This window comes from Vombatus ursinus, unplaced genomic scaffold (assembly GCF_900497805.2).
Source record: "Vombatus ursinus unplaced genomic scaffold, bare-nosed wombat genome assembly UNPS02010284.1, whole genome shotgun sequence".
NCBI classification, from domain to species: Eukaryota; Metazoa; Chordata; class Mammalia; order Diprotodontia; family Vombatidae; genus Vombatus; species Vombatus ursinus.
In genome coordinates, this window is record NW_020950062.1 from 4,774,340 (window position 1) to 4,790,511 (window position 16,172).

Genomic DNA, 16,172 nt, shown 5'->3' on the forward strand with positions numbered 1-16,172 from the left:
AACTCTAATTTAATCTAAAGCCCTGAAATGTTAATTGATTTGCCTAGTATCACACTGCCAGTATATGTCAGGGGTAAGACTTGAACCCAGATCTTCATGAATGCAAATCACCAGTAAAAACACTGCCCAAGAAAGAGACGTGTGGCCTGCCACTTGGGACTTTCCTGCAGAGTGATAGGTATCCATGAGACAACACATTTGGGGTCATGATCACTGAGACAGCCATCAGTCCATTTAACTGCAATATGATTCAGCCTACATCTTATAAAACACTAGGCCCAAAGTCAGGAAATCTTGAGTTCTAATTAAGTTTCAGACATTTATTAGCTCTGTGTGGGATTGTTGAGTCATTTCAGTTGTGTTTAATTCTTTATGACCCCATTTTGGGGGGAGTCTTATTGGCAAAGATACTGGAGTCATTTGCCATTTCCTTCTCCAGCTCATTTTACAGATGAGGAACTGAGGCAATCAGGGTTAAGTGACTTGACCAGGGTCACACAGCTAGTGAGTATCTGAGGCCAGATCTGAATTCATGAAGATGAATCTTCCCTGATTCCAAGACCAGTATTCTATCCACTGTGCCACCTAGCTGCTCCATTAACCCTGGGCAATTTATTTAACTGCTCTCTGCCTCAGTTTCCTCATCTGAAAAATGTAGATGATACTAGCACTGACCTCCTAGGGTTGTGGTGAGGATCAAATGAGATAATATTTGTAAAGTACTCTACAAATGCTAGCTATTGATATTATTCTCCTCTTTCCATATTATCCAAAGTGCGATATGTTGTCAGATGCCTGGCTGACGTCCAGATATACTATATCTATAACATTTCCCTGCTCTCCCAGTCAAATAGAAAGTGAGGGATGAGAGGGAAGGAACAATAAACAGGACGAGGAAGAAATCAGTTTTTAAAAGTTTAATGGTTATATTAATTTTGGTAGTAAACATTTGATGAACTGATAAAAATTTGCCATAGGCTGATCATTGAGTGACAGTGATCTCTTCCAACCCCCTTTTGTTTACATATGAAGAAACGGGTCCAGAAAGATGAAGCGACTTACGGTATCATAGATTTGGACCTGAAAGGGACCTTAGAGATTATCTGGTCTGACCCTCTCATTTCTCAGAGGAGGTACCAGGTAAACAACTAGTTAGGAGGAGAGTTGAAAGCTCCTTTTTAATTTTATGACTAGAGACTGTGCCACAGAACTGCTTTGTTCGCATTTTATCTCTCTTATTTCTTTAAACACAAAGAAGAAGATGCCTTTGAAGGCAGTGGAGGAATCTGCATGTGGGTGACCTCAACAGCCATGAAGGCATGATTTGTGGCCTGAACAAGGATGCTTGCACGATCACTGTATGAGTCTTTCTAGTGTATTGTTACTTTGGAGATTCAGGTGGTCTATCTCGAGGATGCTGAGGTATAATGGAAAGAGCTGGCTTTGGAACCAGTAAGATCTGACTTCAAATCCCACCTCTGATAAATACTAACCATGTGACCCTGGGCAAGTTTTAAAACTGCTTAGTGCTCTGGGCAACTTTCTAAAATCACAAATCAAGGGAGGGGAAAACAAGCATTTATTAAGCATCTACTATGTACCAACCTGGGGCAGCTAGGTGGTTCAGTGGATGGCGTGTCAGGTCTGGAGTCAGGAAGATTCATCTTCCTGAGTTGAAATCTGGCCTCAGACACTTATTATCTGTGTGACCCTGAGCAAGTCATTTAACCCTGTTTGCCTCAGTTTCCTCCTTTGTAAAATTAGCTGGAAAAGAAAATGGCAAACCACTCCAGTATCTATGCCAAGAAAACTCCAAATGGGGTCATGAAGAGTCAGACATGACTGAAATGACTCAACTTACCAGGCACTGTGCTAAACATTTTATAAATACCATCTCATTTGATCCCCACAATAACCTTGGGAGGGAGGTACTACTATTATCCCTATTTTATAGTTGAGAAAATTGAGGCAGACTCTAGTGACTTACCTCAAGTAACACAGCTAATAAGCATCTGAGGATAAATTTAAACTCAGGTCTTCTGAGTATTGTGCCATCTTGGGCTAAGAGGTGCCAATCTGTATTAACAGAGGAAGCTTCCTCTTATGAGAGGTCCCCTTAAGTCTCTATCCTGGTTTACTTTTTGACTTTGGTGCTTTCAGGAAAATTTTTAAAGGAGAAGTTCTCCTTTCCTCAGGCTACCTCCACCGTGTTATCTCCTTAATGTGTCTTGGCAGAGACCAGGGCTAGCTCAGTGTTTGCATCTCATGTATCTCTAACCTGCCTCAGGAGAGCGCCAATTACTGTGAATTAACTTAGTCTGTGGAATGATTGTCAGACGGTAACAATTTTCAGCTGCCTTAAATCCAGAACAGATTTGAACTAATGACCTAGACTTGAAAAGCCACCATGTCTCTAGTTGAATAGACAATCTATTTTGCAAATGAACTTTTAAGTAATATAGTTTTGATTTGTGTTTAGGCACTAGAGCAGGTACCATTAGCTTTTGCTACAGTGGGGGTTTCATGAATATCTTCAATTGATTGGTGTAGCAGTGTGCTTCTCATTAAATGAAGTCATCTATCTCTATACCATGAGAACATTGCCAATGCAATGTATTTTACAGTGTACATTTAAATAAATTTAGTTACTATGTGTTTGTTGAGTGTCTACTGAATACAGTTTCACAGGTTGCTAAAATTGTCTTTGATAAATTACCCAATGTTCTTAAGTACCAAAAGCATCTTCCTGATATAAGGGCATATCGTTTAAAAAAAAAAGCAAAGCAGTATTTTTGGTGATGCTGTATGACTATGAGTTAAGGGCTCAATCAATCAACAAGTAATCAGCAATTTATTAAAATTATAGGATGGAAACTATATTCTTCAGGGAGTTGATTGAGAAAGGAGGCAACTCTAAGGAATGTGCCCTCTGGGAGTTAGGAAGACAATCTCTCCTTGAAAGAGAATCATCTCTTCCCTGGGGTGGGGAGAAGTAGGGGAATCTTTTCTCCCCTAATCAGCCATGGAGTCTTGTAGGAGAACTGTTGTTCATTCATGTCCAACTCTACACAACTCCATGGATTTTCGTCTATGCAGTTTTCTTGGCAAAGATACTGGAGTGATTTACCATTTCCTTCTCCAGTTTGTCCCTCTTTTACAAATGAGTAACCAAAGCAAATTTTAGCAAAGTGACTTGCTCAGGGTCCCACATCTAATAAGTGTTTGAGGCTGGATTTGAACTCAGATCTTCATGACTCCAGGACTTTGTGCTCTATCCACTGTACCACCTGACTATCCCCTAGCTAGGGGAACAACTCATCTGATGTAAGACGCTACACCCAGGAGAAGAAAGCATGAGGAAGGATACCATAAGAAAAGAACGAGCATCTGGGTCCTGCAGTACAAGAGGTATGAACTGTCTAGGGCAGAGGTGTCAAATACAAGACCTGGAGGCCCCATGTGGCCCACAACAATGGCAGAACCAGATTAAAATCAAAGTGGGAAATATTTAATGAAATAAATAAAAATACAATAAAACATAGATAATATTAACGCGTAGGTTTTTAAGACAACATGAAGCCCACAGGGATCCTTATACATGGTTTAGTGGCCCTCATTTCTATTTGAGTTTGATATCACTGTCCCAGGACATGCATTTATAAACTACTTCTGTTGTCAGGGGAAAGAGCCCAAGAGACTCATGGTTCTAGTCAGGTCCCCAGTAACAGCCTTGGTGTAGAGCAGAGGAGGAGATCCTAGCATCAGTGCATGGGTGTCCCGGTCCATTTCAGCTCTTGCATTTTCTGCTCCCTAAGACATGGCTTGGGAAGTAGGGGTGGCTGCCAAGACCTTTAAAGTCCCAGCCCCGATCAAAAGCTGATTCATCCAAGCAGAAAACTTCTAAGGAGGTGAAACACCACAAGATAGAACACGGCACATGGCAGAAGCTTGCAGAAAGAAAGTGAAGCAAGCAAGTTTTATTGAGGGGAAATATTCCCAATAATAAGATACAGGCATAGAAGATGGCAATGGGTCAGGAGTACTGGTTAAAATGGTATCCCAAACCAGTGAAGACTAGTGGATTTCTGTAGGGTTCTGATCTGGGTCAAGCAGGACCAGGTATTGGGAGGAGAAAGGAGGGAACCTTAGTCCCTGTGTGCAGGTCAAAGTTTCAGGACTGGTTCTGATTGATGCTGAGGGGGTAGGGGAGGGAGGGTGAAGGGGAACATGTTGGGAATTGGCACTTAGATTATTTTCAAAATCCTCTCCAGTGGGAAAAGGGGCTTTCTGCCATTACTGTAGGCCTTAATTTGACAGGATGACTTGAGGGATTTCAGCCTCCCCAGCAGCTTCTTCATTCAGCAGGATAGGGAGGCTTACAGTGTGCTCGCTCTTCCCTCTGCTGATGCATGTATTTTTGGAGCATGTACCCCAGGGTTTATGGGGAAAATGTAGTTACCATTTTCACTAAGCCATCTCAGTAAATGCCTGTGCTTCAAGCTAATTGTGTCACTTTGATGATTATTTAAAGTAAACACATAGGTGGGGGCTCATAAGCTATAGTTTTAGGAATGCAGACTCATATAGTACCGTCAACCCCATGCTAGTCACCCTCCTAGGGACCTAACCTGTAAGTGTGAGCTAGAGCAGTAATCAGAAAGGATGCAACAGACTTACTATATACTGTGTATGTACTGGTGTATATACAAAGATATTCACCAATAGTTCCTGCCATCAACACACATATTTAGCCAGAATGTCACAGTCTCTGAAGAATTAAAGGCTCAGGTCACCCAAGAGGCAAGAAAGGGTGCATAGTGGGTGGGAGTAGATTACAACATATCACCGACTTAGCGGCATGGGAGAAGAGCGTAAAGGATATGATGAGAGGTCTGACCAGAAAGGGTAGGTAAGACATATGGCAAGAGCAAGGGGTAATAGATGGATGGCCTTTGTGCTCCATTGATAGCCATACAATGTCACCGGAATTAGATGACAACCCTTAGCAAGTTGGGTGAGCCATTTGTAGAGGATTTATAGGAGATTATAGTCAAGTGTTGCCCAGCATAAGAGAATGGATGGGTGGTGTTTTATGCATCAATGAGCTCACAGAGATGAATACAGACCACTTGGGTGTAGGAAAGAAACAATATGCTACAAATTATATGGTTTGAAGGTTCTTAACTCATAGGAACTTTACATGGACCATCGACATTAAAAATGTCTATTTCACGAATAAGAATGCTGAAGAATGAAAATGAATTTAATTTTGCAGGTGTATATGAATGTGTATTTTAAAGACTGGATCTTCCTATCTTACCTAGACTGGAAGCACAGGTGCTAATCACAGGTCCAACCTCACCTCAAATGAGCATGGGTATTTGACCTGCTGGGTCAAGCTAGGCACAGTGGATAGAGGGCTGGGCCTGGAGTCAGGAAGACTCATCTTCCTGAGTTCAATCTGGCCTCAAATACTGACGTGGTGAGCATGGGACCAGCTCAATACTCTTAACCCGGAGGCGCATTGATGAGGCGGGAGACAGCAAGTTGGCAGAAGCTCCATTTATTAAGTGCTAGTAGCTTTCTTTTATATCCCTAGTAACACCTGATCAAAGCATGATCTCCACGCGATAGCCAATCACCAAGTCTGCTGGACACATGCAGCCCTCACGTCAGGGGTATGAGTAGGACTTTTCTCCCAATGAGAGGAGAGCCGAGCCAACCGTGGGAGCTGTGTGTCAGCAGAGGAGAGGTCTTGTGAGACTTCCTTGTTTTTGCCACGCAACAGGTTGTGACCCTCAGCTTCTGCTGAGAGAAGCTAGAACTCCCATGAGAAAATTACCCTAACAAGATACTAGCTGTGTCTAGTTACTAGCTGTGTGATCCTGGACAAGTCACTTAACCCTGCCTTGGTTTCTTCATCTGAAAAGCGGGCTGGAGAAGGAAATGGCAAACCACTCCAAGTATCTTTGCCAAAAAAAAAACCCCAAATGGAGTCACAGAGAGTTGGGAATGATTGAAAATGACTGAATAGGAAAAGTTTCTGACCTGGACCAATTTGTCCCTCCTGAGGCAAACCAGTGGCACTGCCCTCCTCCCAGGCTTTCCTGAGGCTTAGCATATCAATGTCGAACTTCATGGGGATGCCCTATTGGCATACCTCACTGCAGCTCTCTGAGCTGCACATTCACACTGAGATCCCCCAGGATTCTTGACAGCAGAGATTATAGGTGCTGGTCACCACCTCCAGCCCTAAGTATTTCTCAGCAGATGTCTGCTGGGAGACTGGAAGTATCTTGAGAACAAGGAGGAAAAGAAGTCTCCATTATAATGAGCCATTATAATGTTTATATTTGCTTTTGTATTTTGGGCTGGGAGCTAGGGAGCAGTAACAGATAGAGGCATTGTTCATACTATTCTATTACTGCTTGGGTACATACTCAGGATAGCCTGCATTGTAAAGATGGTCCTGGCTGCTGGAACTAAGAATCAAGGACTGAAAAGATGGTTGATAATGTCACACGCCCATTCTTTTTTCCATCTTCCCCCCACCCCTCCCAGAATCCCATCCTTCACTCCCTTCTCCACTCCCACCCCAGCCCTGCCCCCATACAGTGTCATAACTGCTAGTACTCTGATAACTAGAACTTCCTGCTGAGAGGTGGACACCAGCAGACATCAGCAGAGTTAGATCCCTTGGGGATCCATGCGCTTGATCTGAGGGGATCTTTCAGGGGAGAAGGAGCCCAGTGTGAGGGCACTGTTAGGGATGTAGTCATCTTCCCTTCTAGGTGCTTCCTACTTGCTTCTCTTTTACTGGAACATCATGATTTCTTTTCTTTCTTTTTTCTTTTTCTTTTTCTTTTCCTTTCCTTTTTTTTTTTTAATATTTGTTTATTTTTAGTTCTCAACATTCACTTTTATAAGATTTTCACTTAAAAAAAAATCTCTTTCTCCTCCCCCCTCCCCAAGACGGCATGCAATCTGATATCGGCCATACACATACAATCATATTAAACATATTTTCACACATAATTTATTTTCTATCAATTTCTATTGATATCTTTTGATTTTACATCACCTGCATTTCCTAGTTTTCTCCTCTCCTATCTTCCACCCAGAGAATCACTCCTTAGCAAAGAATGAAAAAGAGAGAAAAAGAAAACGAGAGAAAATACACAGTGCACTGAACAAGTTTGACACTATTCTCAGTGTTCTCCACCCATAGTCTTTGCATCACTCCAGAGGGGGAAGGGGGGCAGTCCAATGTCATTGAAAGAAATGTAGCTGGATGGACGTGATGCCAATTGAAAGTTTCTGGTTTTGCTTTTAAAAACAGGCTCTGGAACTTTGTTTTTAGAGCCCCATCTGATAATGCTAATTCTTGCTTTCTTTCAAGCCCTATTAGCAAATAAATCTCCATAAGCCCTCCATGGTGGCTGAAATTCCACCATTAGTGTGAATCATTTCTTTGGGTTAAGTAATTGTAGCCAGGATTAAAGAGTCATATGTTTAGTTCTAGAAGGGACTTCAGGCCCCTATGAAAATGGGAAAAAAAAGTTTGGAGAACTAACATAATAAATTACTTTCACCTATTAGCATTTAATATGATAGGATGACAAGAAACTTAGATTTTGTGTTAAGGATCTAGGTTCAAATTCCAGCTCTATTACTTATAAACTTCGTGATCTTGAGGAAGTCCCTTAACCCTTCTGAGCCTTGGTCTCCTATTTCTTCACCACATTCATGAGTGTTGAGGTTGTGGAAATGCTCCTGGTTGGAAAAGTTCAAAACAAAAAATCAAAAACCTGGTTGGCAGCACCAGAAAATTAGTGGATTCGACTAAATCAGAAGTTCTTAACCTTTTCGTATGTCATGGATCCCTTTGGAAGTCTGGTGAAGCCTGTTGACCCCTTTCCAGAATAGTGTTTTTTTTTTTTAGGCAGTTGGGGTTAAGTGACTTGCCCAGGGTCACACAGCTAGTAAGTGTCAAGTGTTTGGTCTGAGGCTGGATTTGAACTCAGGTACTCCTGACTTCAGGGCCAGTGCTTTACAGAATAGTGTTTTTAATGCATGCAATGAATGATAATAATAGCTAACATTTACATAGTGTTTCCTATATGTTAGGCACTGGGTTGAGTGCTTTCCAATTATTATTTCATTTGATCTGTACAACAACCATGGGAAGCAAGTGCTGTTATGATCCCCATTTTACAGAGGAGGAAACGGAGGCAAATAAGCTAAATGACTTGCTCAGGCTCACATAGCTATTAAGTGTTTTTAGTTTGATTTGAACTAGATCTTCCTGACACCAGGCCCAGAGCTCTATTCATTGTGCCACCTAGCTGCCCCAGCAGCTAATATATAAGGTCACAAAGGAAGTGGTGGTACAGTGCCAGGTGTAGAGTCAAGAAGACTCATCTTTGTGAGTTCAAATTCAGCCTCAGATACTAACTATTAGCTCTTGTGACCCTGGGCAAGTCACTCAATCCTGTTTGCCTAGCTCCTCTTTTGAAAAATGAGCTGGAGAAGGAAGTGACAAATCACTTTAGTATCTTTGCCAAGAAAACCCCAAAAGGGGTCATGAAGAATCAGACATGACTGAAAAACAATTGAACAACACCACAAAGTAAATAAGTAGGACTGCAAAGGGAACCAATTATACTGTTATCAAATACAGTTATCAAAATATTAAAAAACAAGTTCATGGACCCCAGATGAAGAAGTTCTAGACTAGATAACCTGCAGTCTCTTTTAGATCCACATCCTATGATTATAAATTAACTTATTGGCTTGGTTATTTTGAACCATTGAACCAGGAACCAGGAACCACTGGAAGGAACCGTAAAGATAGTTGATTGTAATATCTTAAAGATTATGGAAAATGGCAGTTACCACAAAGTTGGAGAAGGGAAAATGTTATGATTTTCAAAAAAGAGAGGAGAATACAGTCTGTTAACTATAGGACAGTGAGCTTGACTTAGATTCTTGGGAAAATTATAGAACATTTTACTAAAGAGATGGTCGATGAACATTTAGAAGCGGAAGAGAGATTACAAAGAGCCAGTGTGGTTTCATCAAGAACTAGGAGTGGCAGACCAACTTCATTTCCCTTTTGACAGGATTATTAAAATAGTAGCTGAGGGGAATACTGTCAATATAGTTTACCTAGATTTTAGTGAAGTTTTTGGATGCAAAGCTTCATTCTATTTGTGTGGAGGGGATGAAAGAACATGAACTAGATGATACTATAATTAGATTGTTTCAGATCTAGTTAGATGGTTGGATTCAGAGTGGTTGTCAGTGGTGCAATTTCAACATGGCAGGAAGTGAATAAAGGCATGAATAGCAATCTCATCAAATTTGCAGATGACACAAAACTAATGACAGAGAGAAACTAGATGAAAGTTAGGATCCAGTCAGTCTGTCAATCAACATTTATTAAGTGCCTACTATGCACCAGGCACTGTGCTAAGTGCTAGGGATACAAAAAGGAGGCAAAAGATAGTCTCTACCTTCAAGGAGCCCATAATCTAATGAGATCTAAAAAGATCTTGACATTCTAGAGTAGGGGTCAGCAAACCATGACTTATGTGCCGAAGTCTGTACAAAAGCAGGCAGGGGCCCAGATTTGGTCTGTAGGCCATAGTTTGCTGACTCCTGGACTACAGCATTGGGCCCAACCTAATTAGATAAAATTCAAATGGGACATTATGTCTTATTGTTGGGTACAACAAATCAACCTCAAGAGTACAAGATGAAAAAGGTAGGGTTAGGTGGCAGGATTTTTAGTATACTTCAAGCTCACTATGAGTTGATAGTAGCTAATGCCATCTTGGGCTTCACTGAGAGGAATAAGGAGGTGACAGTCCCACTGTTCTCTGCCCTCATCAGACCTTACCTGAAATGTGTTCAGTCCATAGCGCCACAATTTCAGAAGATTGATAAACTGGAGAATGTCCAGGGGAGGGCAAACAAGATGGTGAGGGTGTTTGCATTGATATCTAATGAGGATTAGTTGAAAGAACTGGGCCTGTTTAGCCTGGAGAAAGAAGACTCAATGGGTCATGATAGTTCCTCTTCAAATATGTAAAGGGATGCCATGTTGGGGAGGCATTAGATTCGTTCTCTTTGGCTCCAGAGGGCAGGGTCAGGAGCAGTGAGTGGAAATTGGAAAGAGACCAATGTAGATTTGATGGTAGGAAAACCTTCCTAACCTTTCAAGCCTATTTCAAGGGGTGTCATGTTTCCCAGGTCTGAAAGTCTTCAAGCAGAGACTGGATGACCACTTTTCAGGTTCTGTTATGGTGGAGATTCCCAGTGCTAAGCATGGCTCCTGGTATATAGTAGGCAATTAATAAATGCTTGTTAACTTGACTTTCGTTTATGTGTTGGACAATATGGCAGCTGAAATCCCTTCCAACTCTCCAATTCTGTGATTTTCTGACTCTGAGATCACCTAATCCAATTTCCTCATTTTGCAGATGAGGAAACTAAGCCATGATATGTTCTAGGTCATTTAATTAATAAGTGGAAGAAGAACCTATATTGTAACTTAGTACTTGTGACTTCCAGACCAATGTTGTTCCCACAACACCAGGGTTTTTGGAGTGTAGGGGCTGTGGAAGTGATAATGGAGAGCAAATCAGTTTTGATTTGGGTGGCAAAGAGTAATACATCCTGAACATGAGGTACTACCTGGGAAACTGGGCCTCACTGTGCACCCAAGATGGGGAGCTGTGAGCCAGGAGTTGGTCTTGGGCAATGGGAAAATTCTAGCCACCACAAAGTGGGAAAGAGGCCCTGAAGGGGCAAACACTAAAGGCAAACTTCACTTATTTCAAAATGTGCTGTTGCTGGCCCAAGTGTTACATTTCTCTGCAGTATGAGAAATGCGCACTCCAACTGTTTACAAAGGAGAAACAGGTCTAGGAGGAGACACCTGGGAGGGGGCAGGGCAGAAGAGTGAGTTGAGGGGGAAAAGAGAAGGACGCTAGGGCCAGGGGAGACCCTGCCTCTCTTTCCCTCCTTTCCTTCAACACCACTAGTTTGAAATCCATATGTTCGTCTGATTCTGTCTGTATTCAAAATATCCACAATCTGATCCCATCTGACTCATCCTATTTGGAGACAGATGGGGTCAAAGGCCCTTTAGCAACTTCCTACAAGTGTGAGGCAAAAAGTCATCAATGATAGAGTTAACACAGTTACTTTTCACTGAAGAGCTCATGAAATCCCTCTCCAATCTTATAAAACTGGTTTGCGTACGCTCAAGGTTTTGTGGGGATTTGTTATTTCTTTGGCATAGCTAAAGGAAAACTACAATGGGGGGTAATTTTCCATACTTTTACCATAAATTCTTAATTACCAACCAGGAGGGGGAAAATAACCCAGCAGTAAATCTAATGTTCTGCTTGGAAGAAAGACACATGGAGAAAGGAAGGAAACACACAAGGCTTTTAATAATATTTACAAAGAAGGAGCTTAAAACAATATTCACTGGCCAATCTGGCCCAGTAGGTGCCTGAAAGTAATAAATTGATTCCTGTTTTTGTATTTGATGGAAAGCTGATAAGAAGTAAGAAATAGCTACTTTTACCTTGACTCCAGGCCCCAGGATTTATAGATGTAAATACCAACCTTGGCCTGTTTTTGCCGAATACAAGTCTAAAGCTTTAAGGTTTAATTCTCTGGTTTTTGCTACTTTTTCTGGAAACTTGGTGTAATGGAAACAGTACTGTGTTAGGAGAAAAGAGATGTGGCTTCTGATTCCCTCTCTGTCCTTTGTTAACTGTATATTTCTGAGCTACTCTGTATGTTTTTGAGTTAAGCCTTCAAGGGCTTAACTTAGGTGGAGCTCAGTTATCTCATTGGTTAAAAGGGGATAAGACCACCTAATTGTGGATAAAGTACTGGATCTGGGGTCAGAAAGACCAGGTTCATAATTCTGCCTTTGATACTTTACGCATAATTTTTTTTTCTGAACCTCACTTTCCTTATCTATAAAATGGAGATGACAATGCCAATAGTACCTAGCTCACAGGGCTCTTTTCAGGTTTAAAGTGGTTTTCAAACCTTGTAGGTCTACATGAAGTTCGGCTACCTACTGAAGGCAGTGATCCATTAAGGTTATTTCTAGTTCCAAAAGGAAGATCAATGAATCTAGGCATGAAGGAGTTCTTTACCGGACACGTAGTAATGACAGCTTCAAAGCCTATGAAGGTGCATTCATCTTGCATATGGTCAAGCTCTTGTCCAATGTGCCCAGTGCTAGGAACCTAACGTAGTCTGGGTTGAATCAACTTAAGATTCTGGGCTTTCTAGTTGCTCTTTTCTCTATTCATATGGAACTAGACTCATTGTGTTTGGCTACAGTGAACAAAATGGAAAATTTCAGCTAACTATAAATCAAACTTTCCCAAGGATTTACACTACCCAAGAGTAGGTTTGGTTGCAAGAATAATAATCACCTTAATAGCTGGCATTTATTTAAAGTTTATTTGTTTATTTAATTTGTATTACGTGTTTATGGTTCACAAAACTCTTTACAAATATGATCTCATTTTATCCTCACAACAACTTCGAGAGGTAGATGATATTTTAATCTCCATTTGATGGGGAAACTGAGGCAGGAAATGATTAAGTGGTTTGTCCAGGGTAACATAACTAGTAAAGGTCTCAGGTCAGATTTGAACTCAGGTCTTCTTAACTCCAGGTCCGGTGATCTATCCGTTGCATCACCTTGCTGCCTCCTGTGGTGAGTTCATCATTATAAATCTTCAGCAGTGGCTGGATGGCTACTTGTTGAGGTAATTGTAGAGAGTATCTCTATGTGGATACATATGAGACTAAGTAGCCCCTTGGGACCCTTTGAGTTCTAAGAGTCCAGTTCAAAGCTTACATGAGAAATTGTATATGTTGCATATAGAAGTTTCCATATCTTTCATGCTTTAGGGAATTTAATAATAATAATAATAATAATAAACAGATTCACAAATATTGAGCACCCCTATTCTAGGTGCTTTTGATGATACTAGCAAATATGAGACAAGGACTAATATGTAGCCTTGAATCCTGTCAGAAAGATAAAACATAACCTCCATATTTGGATGATCTCATTGACATGGACCCTCCATCTAAGAATATGGATCACAGACCATTCATGCCTTTTTACCTTGCGCGGCTACTCTCCCCTAAATCCTCCACAGGGGATCCACCTAATATTCTGGGAGACTTCCTCTATCTCCAATGGAGCTCATGCATGGGCTGTCCATTGGTTATTCCTTGCTCTCAGTACATGGCCTGCTCACCACTTTTCTTCTGTTATGTCTACATTTTAGGACATTTTTAATGCCACTTTTGCACAATTCTCTGCTAAGCAGCAGCTGATTCATGGCCACCATGTGGCTCTCCATTGTCCTTTGAATCACCTTCAGTTTCTACCCTTTGAAATAGTTTGTATTCTATTGACTCCCAACCATGCAATATTGCTAGAAGAACATCAATGCTAAGGAGATGCCATTTCATTTCAGGAAGAATCTAGGGGTCATTAACATGGTGCAGTTTCGCTAAGGAATCCAGCTTAGTGTCTCCTTCTGTTCAATTCCAGGCCTAGTACATTGTGTGTCCAAGTTGTGCTGATAAATCTGTTCTGTGGATTTTCCTTTAAAACTTATTTTAAATTATGGATTTAACAAACATCAATAAATGTGACTACAACATACAAAAAATACAGTGAATAAAATAATGAATTTTTTGCATGTAACTGTGGATTTTACATCCAATTATTTAACAGTCTGGACCATAGGTTCCTTCATCCATTTGGTTTTTCCTGTATATAGTTAGGGTAAAATCTTTTGAGTGATTTTAGAACTTATTTAGGAAGCTCAGCAGTGTTTTGGGACCTGATACCATCAGTACAATGTAACACAAAGCAGAAGTATCTGGAGATCCTCATCAGCCATAGGAAATCATTCTTTGATTGAATCTTGCCCTGGACTTTTTCAGCCTTGGGGAGCCACTGCTGCCCCATTTTGTGTCTCAATTGATATGAACAATTTGAGGACCATCAATGATTTTGATATGTGAATGTGGGAGACACTGTTGGAGAAGCTTTATCATGGTATTACCATTCTTTTGAATCAAATGCTTTCTTGTAGCTAACAAATAAGAACGGTGGGATCTTGCATTGTCCAAAAAGTTCTACTCTGATGCCTCACCTTGGTAAGGAGGTGACCCTGGGTTGCCAAAGGAGACTGTAACAACATAACAGGTTCTACCAAGCTGGAAAGAAAAAATCTAGACCTATGAAAAATCACAGAGCATAAGATTTAAGTAATAATCTAAGGCCAAAGAAGAGAAATCTTGAGACTTTCTCTGAGTTATCTTTCAAATGAATGATAAAGCCAAAGTTCAGGAGAGGGAGAGGACTTTTCAGGCTGGGACAGTGTAGTGGAAAGATCACTTGACTGGGAGTCTCAAGCCCTGGGTCATTATACTATCACTGGCTGGTGTCACTAGACTTTATACACACATAAAATATTTACCACTGCTATGCAGGATATTCTGCGAAGAGTCCAAATGGAAAAAGGATTCTCTATAAATGGGGAAATTCTCAGAAGATCATACATTCAATGCTGGAAGGGACCTTAGAGTCACTGAGTCCAAACTCTTCATTTTATAGAAGAGACCAAAAGAGGGTAAGGGATTTTCCAAGGTCAGACAGCTGAGGCAGAATTTGAATTCCCCAAGCTTATGTTTACAAGTAACATTGTGCTATTTGCATCAAGTTCTAGGACATTGTATGGCCTTCTAACTGAAATATTTAGTCACACAAGAGAGACTGGCTTTAACGTGGATAAAAAACACTTATTGCTTAAATAATCAGTCTCTAAACTTTTTTTGATCACACATCCCATCAAAGAAAAAAAAATTAAGGAAGCATGTCCAATATGTGTATATTTGCTTATCTTTAGAACTCTCTCTCTCTCTCTCTCTCTCTCTCTCTCTCTCTCTCTCTCTCACACACACACACACACACACACACACACACACACACACACGTACATTGTAAATCTTGGTCCAGATACAGAGCCTGCCTTCTGAAGGGTACCTAAAGCTATTGGGTGATCTGGAAGCAGAATGAGAGGTCAAAATTTTTCCAGTGACACTTGTATAGCTACTGTGGCTATGGTAATTTACTTTATAACTGCCCTGAGGGGCTTAATGGCTCATACGGGTTAGGAACTAGCAAAGCCCAGGTAGAATGTTGATGTATAAGGATAAGGGTAGATGTGGTCCTCACTCTTTCTTACTTTCCATATTCAATCTGTTGCCAAGAGGTTTGGAACAGTTCTTGTATACATCTTCTTCACTCCTTCAACACCCTGACCAACAAGATTCTTCTGGTTGGCATCTTTGCTTCAGGTCTTTCCCCACTTGAGGCCATCCTCTACTCCCTAAAGGGCTAGTCTGTCCATCTCCATTCTGCCCTCCCTTTCTATAAAAGTCAGTGGCTCCTTATTGACTCTAGGAGCAGATATAAAAACTGATTTTTAAAACTCTTTATAACCTGATACCTTCCTATCTTTCCAATCTTTTTGCACAGTGGCTCTGGCTTCCTGGTTCCTCCTCAAAAAAGATGATCCATCTCTGATTCTCTGCATTTCTGTTGGTTGTCCAACAGAATGCCTGGAATGCTTTCCCTCCTACTTTTGCTTCCTGGATCCCTTGGGTCTCAGCTAAAATACCACTGCCTTCAAGAACCTTTCCTGATCTCTTTTAATGTTAGTTTCTCCTATCTACCCTATACATAATACACACATATGTGTCTTTATATAAAACATGAGTATATATTAGATGTACCTAGTATACACATGTACCTAGTGTATATATGCATATGTGTATATAATATATGTGTAAATCTATATCTATTGGATGTGAATAGTTGTTTGTATATTGTCTCTCTCAATACACTGATCTTCTTGAGGGCAAGGACTATCTTTTGCCTTTCCTTGTATCTCTAGCACCTAACACAGTACCTGGCACATAGTAGGTGCTTAATAAATACTATTTGACTTGACTTATTTGTTGATTTATATTTTGTCTCACCCATTAGAATGTGAGCTTTTAAGGGCTAGGATTATTTTTGCCTTTTTTTTTTTTTTTTGTAT